This window comes from Phacochoerus africanus, chromosome 15, assembly GCF_016906955.1.
Source record: "Phacochoerus africanus isolate WHEZ1 chromosome 15, ROS_Pafr_v1, whole genome shotgun sequence".
NCBI lineage: Eukaryota > Metazoa > Chordata > Mammalia > Artiodactyla > Suidae > Phacochoerus > Phacochoerus africanus.
In genome coordinates, this window is record NC_062558.1 from 124,147,996 (window position 1) to 124,153,995 (window position 6,000).

General features: G+C 47.5%; 1 long non-coding RNA gene across 1 annotated transcript; it reads left to right on the plus strand.

Moving 5' to 3' along the window:
- The first annotated feature begins 1,402 nt into the window (after window positions 1-1,402).
- Window positions 1,403-3,912, plus strand: LOC125116468 (uncharacterized). The gene is made up of 3 exons (XR_007132338.1): window positions 1,403-1,733; window positions 2,187-2,290; window positions 2,785-3,912. It is a non-coding gene; the product is annotated as an uncharacterized LOC125116468 (long non-coding RNA).
- The last annotated feature ends 2,088 nt before the right edge of the window (window positions 3,913-6,000 follow it).

Here is a 6,000-nt window from a genome sequence, read left to right on the forward strand (position 1 = left end):
GAGTTTGCTGGGCTGCTTTGAGGTTTGACCTATTTATTTTTCTGCAGGAGCTTTTTTGGAAACTGTCTTTGTGAAGGTTTTTCCTTCCTTCTTCCTTTCTTCCCTCTGACTTTGACGTCAGCCACAAAAGCTAGCGTGGGCAGAATTTGGGCGTTTCGAGGACACTGCAGGGCGAGGAGTCCGTTCCTGGCCCTTCCTCTCTCCCGGGCCCTGGTCTCTGCAAGAGGCCTGCTGAAGTCCCAGGATGAAGGACAAGGTTCTCCATCGTCTGATCCCCAGTTGTCTCACTTTCTGGTCCCTCTTTGCCGCAGCCCAGATCCAGGGTCCCAAGCAGAAGCCTCAGGACCCAGGATTTGTCCAGGGCCGCCTAGGCCCAAGACTTGATCAGACTTCCCCAGTCCATCACTCAAAAAAAAAAAAAAAAAAAAAAAGAACTTTGTGTTTACAAAGAGTGCCCCCAACAGAACATTCAGGAGGCAGTAAAGACTTGTTCATGGAAAAAGACTCTGGTCACCAGCTTCATATCCCCTAAAATTTTCCCTACCTGGCTGACAGCTCTCAGAATTTACCATTTGCACTAGAAGCAAACAAGGAAAACGAGTGCAGCCAGGACTATCCCATTAAGATGTATGAGTCATTTATGCCTCAGTGTGGATGAGATACTCAGAGCCTTTCTTGGGGTAGCATGTGAGAAGATTCCAGCAGCCGGCCACCTACGATGGAGACCTCTAAGGGGGAAGAGGGCCCAGGCAGGACAGGTGAGAGTGCCCAAGACAAACTCATCCCCTCCTCCTGGCCCTGGCTGGGACTGGCTTGCCAAAAGTCCACCCAACGAACCCACCCCCATCCCCCTGCCCAGGATGCTGGCCCATGTCCTCATCCCTTCTCTTCTCAGCCATCAGACCCACTGGCATCTCCTGACCCTGCCTCTCCGGTCACTGCTCTTTCACCTTCTCTCTCTACAGATCTCTCCATCTCTTTTCATTTTTTTTTTCTTTTTAAGGCCACACCTGCAGATATGGAAGTTCCCAGGCTAGGGGTGGAATCAGAGCTGCAGCTGCCAATCTACACCACAGCCATAGCAACACCAGATCCAAGCTGCATCTACAACCTACACCACAGCATATGGCAATGCCAGATCCTTAACCCACAGAGCAAAGCCAGGGATTGAACCCTCATCCTCATGGATACCAGTCAAGTTCCTAACCTGCTGAGCCACAGTGGGCACTTTTTCTCTTTTCATTGTTTTTCACTCTCTCGTTTGTTTGCTTTCTCATTTTGTGTCTTTCACTTTCTCTCACATTTTATCTGTCCCCTTTGCCTCGTCGTTCACATCCTCTCTTTTATTTTTGTTCTCTTCTGTTTCACTTTCACTTTCTCTAACTCCCTTTTTGCTGGGGTCTCAGCCTGCCCTCCACCTCGGAGGGAACACGGTGTCTCCCTCTGCTGCCCTATGTCCTTCTGGATGGCCTTCCACAGAAAAGAAGTTGGTGTTCACGGGTTTGCTATACGTCAGATGAATATACATTCTCTCTTTTCTTTTTCCCATGCCTTTCTTTTTCTTTCCCCACTTCCATTATTTCCACCCCCTTCCTCTGGGCCTGTCCTCTGCCCTCTTTCCTTCTCATTCCCTTCTCTATCCTTCTCTTCCCCCATCCTCTTCCTTTCAACTGCGTGAACATCTCAATTGTACCATGTCGGCGGATCCTTGCCGGTCTGATATTTTATACTAGGTGCGTCTGCTTTAACTGCTCTGCTTAAAAATGAAACCCATCTGCCCCAAACTGAAAACAGCCTCTCCCCCACCAGGGACAATAAATATTGATGACTTGAGGCATGATTGGCTTTATGATGTTTGATGACAACTGGTATCAGTTACAGAACTTACATCATTTAATAAAAAAATGAAAAGCCCTAGCAGGGATGTTGCATGTCAACAGACATTATTAAATGTCAAAAGAAATACATTTTCTTCAAGCGCCTGAAATCTAAACAATGTGAGGGTGCTGGGGTGGGGTCGGGTGGGGGATGTTCGGACAGCTTTTATGTGCAGTTAGGAATATTGTTTCTTTTCGTGTCCACCCTAATTTGTGCCAGTTGATTTTTTTTCCCCCCTTGGGCTCTACTGTAGCCACCACCACAAAACCTGTCTCAAAAAATCCTCCTCCTGTTTGTTCTTTGAAAAGCTGAGTCCATTTGAAGACGCTCTCCTTCTCCCATGGGAAACCTCTGAGATGCTCCAGAGAAAACAGGACACAAGGGTACCTGAGCTGGAAGCCGAGGATGGAGGGTGAGAACTTTCATATCTCTATTTTTATTGTCAGTACGAAATCAGGACTGCCTGGCTCTGAAGTTGAAAGCACATAAACCAAGTTCTGGTATGTAAGCCTACTGTGCTTCCATTTCTACCCTGATAAGTTAAATAGAAATCAAATTATTAAACGGGTGACTGCCAACATTTCTATTTGGGATACCTTCAGTCATAAAAAACAAATTATAAGGGTGGAAACATTTACTGCTATTTTAAATGTATTCATATGCTCTACAGAGCTGGATTATGGCCACCTGAGATACTTCCGGAGACTCGTTTGGATATATTTAGAAGGTCCATAAATTCTTGTGGTCTTGAGGGTGGTTTGGGTGAATTAAGTCTCTAAAGGCTTTTGTAATTGAAAAAGTTAACTTGGCTTCTTCAAATTCCCATCTGACCTCCCTCCCACCCCCACCCCCGACCCCTGGGAGCTTATGCTGGGGGAGAACCAGACTCGTTTTTCATCCCTGCAGTTGTCATGGTCTTCCAAAGAAGGTTCTGAAAGAAGAAGATGGGACTGCGTGGGAATCCAGGGATTTATGCGACTCGATCCTGCATTTGTAAAAACAGTATTATTATTCCTAGCCATCTGACAGGGTCATCGTGCAAGTCCCAGAAGTACTGTCTGTGGAAGTGATTTGAAAATGGCAAAGGGCTAAGAGGTGTCTCTTTTGGAGAAGCAGCCTGTGGCTGGGAGGTCACTGGGATTGGACTTTAACAGTTGGGGAAGCCATGTGCGTGCCTCCTCAGAGCCTCAGTTTTATCACCTGGGAAGTGGAAATGATAATACCCATCTCTTAGGCTTTGAAAGTGGGAATTAGACATAATGTGCATAAAACTATTGCATAAGCAATAAGATGCTGTGTGCTCTCATTCATAAATACTTCCAACACTGACGTGCATAAGGCGGGCAGCAGGGAGCTGAGGATGGAGATGCAAGTTGTCTGAGGAGCTATTCTGACCTTGACGGCCCCTCCAAGCAGCTCTGGCCTTGGAACCTGGCGGCCTCCTGCTGTGCCATTGGAGGAATTTCCAGGAGGTGGGAGAAAGTTCCAAGGAAGGATGGAAAGAGCAGCTGGGTCACACCTGTCCAAGGAATGGAGGGCGGGAGTGGGGGCCCTGGAGAGTGGGAAGCTTCAACTTTATTGGTAGACAAGGGTGTCCAAGGCAGATAGACGCACAGGAACGGGGCTGAAAGGAAAGCATGATGCCCAGTTTGGACAAAGGAGGGATATGGAATTGCAAGACCTTGGATGGGGAGAATGGCGAGCAAAATACAAGGTGTGCTGGGATTTTTATAGACCTTGCCACTGTGCTCGCATTTATAAGATTTGCGCTGTTTTCTCTCTGTGGGGTTAAGGCTGGAAGGAAACTGGAGTGCTTCAAAGCTCCCCATCCAGGTTCATGCAGGCCCTCTGCAATGCAGCCCGTCGCCCGCATCATCTTGGCGCCCTGAGCTGGGAGGTGGGGAGCAGACATTGACACGATTCTCTCAGAAGTGACTTTCTTGTGATTTGTTCCTCCATTCCTTCCCTCAGCCAAACCAGAAAAACCACTGAACCTGGGTATTTGGTGTGGGTTAAGGTTTTCTGGATCTCGTAAGGGCAAATGACTATACAATAAAAACGGTTCCCTTAAAAGTTCACACTCAGTCCTTGGAGTGGGATGTGCGCGCGAGCTCGCGCGCGCGCGTGTGCGTGTGTGTGTGTGTGTGTGTGTGTGTGTGTAGGACAGGAGAGGGTCCAACAGACTCTCACTTTTTTCCAAATAAACGCCCCCAACTTCTAATTAAGAGCAAGTGCAAACAGATGGGAAGGGTGTATATTTCGTAATAGAAATGGGCTCTTCATGACTGACCATCATCAAATTAAAAAAAAAAAAAAAAAAAGAATCACTCTCTCCCTACTCTGCTCCTTTTGGAAGTTGTCCCTTTAAATGAAGTAGACAAGCCAGAGTTGTTTTCCTCCAAGGAATTTAAGAGAATCAACATGTTTTCTTTTCCTGGTTGCATCTGTGGTTCAACTGCTTCAAATATTTCACTTCTTAAAGTAACCTCAGTTTGTTACGGTGGATTTTTTTGTTCTCGCCCCCTCCCACACCCTTGTTTTCTTTTTGTTTTTGGTTTTGGTTTGTTTTGTTTTGTTTTTTAAGGTAGAGAAGATCAGCTCCCAGAAAAGAAAAAAAAAAAAAAAAACTTCTAGTTGTCAGAATCGGAATGCATATCAGTTATGCTGGGAGACAATGAAAACATCAAACAGCACATACAAGCCATAAAAAATTCAGGTCCTCTGAAGCAATGTGGGACACGCTTGGTTGCGCTCCTCATTTGCATGTCGGTACCCACAATGCTGTGCAAGCTCCCACATCTTTTTGAGCAGCCCCAGTGCCTGAGCCCTAGGGAACAAAGTGAAAGGTTCGCATGAGCTCCTGGGTGAAGGAGGTACTTTAGCATCTGCGGGGAAACGCCAAGCGGGTGCGGGGCTGCAGTGATTAGAAGCCAGCCCTTTAGGGCTTAATCACAGGCTGGGAAGCCGTACCTTGTCTTTTGTGGGTTTTTTTTTTTGTTCCTCGCCTTCCTCTTCTTCCCTTTCCCCAGATGTGCTGCAGTGGTGAAGGCCCGCTGTGCAGGAAGAGGAGGACGTCAACCTTTAGAAGTCTTGGCTGGCTGGGTTGTTTGTTACAGCACTTGCCTGGAATTTGAGATTTTTGTGCAGTATGTGTTTTCTGATTCGCGTCCTCGACCCAGGATGCGCTGGCTTTTTCTACATTTGGGCTCCCGGGGACAGTCCTTGTTTGCTTGGGGCAAAAGACCTCGGTGCCACCCTGACCCCCTGGTGGGGGCAGGAGTTTCCCCTCGGCACTGCCGCTGAGCCAGTCTCTGCCCTTGCTCTTCCCACCCACACACAGTGCTTCTCTCTCCAAGATTTGCTCCCCAAGGAACCTGCCAGAGCCATTGTCTGGATATTCCAAATTCCATGGGTGGCTTGGGAATATAGGCCTCAAATTAAGAGTCAGAGAAGGAGGAAAGTAAATTTGGCCCCTGACCAGCACCCCCCCCCAACCTCCTGGGTGGTCTTGGGTGTGTCACTGTCACTTACCATCCTTTCTTTCTCCCGCCCTTCCCCAAACTGCCCTGTCCTGGGAACTACAGAGGCTCAGGACTCTTCTTCCACCTGTGATTTTAAAATGGCCAAGCATTCTGGGACATGACAAAATACATAAAAAAATAAAAGTAGAGCTCAATCTTTGAGGCTTCTACCTGGAAGGTTTTTGTCTGGGTTTGTACTTTGATTTTGAAGCTTCGCTTTTCTCAATGCTGCAAAGGAGTTCTTAGGCTAGATTAATTTAGCAGTAGGAAGATCTGGGCAGAAGAGTGAACGTGGTTCCATGTGGGCTCTCAACCCAGTCCCTGAAACCCCAAGCTTCAGAGGTAAGATAAAAGTCAGCTCCCACCCAATTCAGAAGCGGGCTGCCTGCGAGCCAGATCCAGCCGACAGATTTGTTTTCTTCAGTCAGTACACAGCATTGCAAAATGTGTTGAATCAGTTGCCAGCATTTGAAAATCAGGAGTTTTATAGCATCTCTTAAAACATCTGAAGATCTGGCTCCAAGGCCTACATTTCTGCCTAGCAACCGCCAGCCAGGGTTGCTTAGACAGCGCCCCCTGGGGGCGGCTCTCTTCTCCTGCA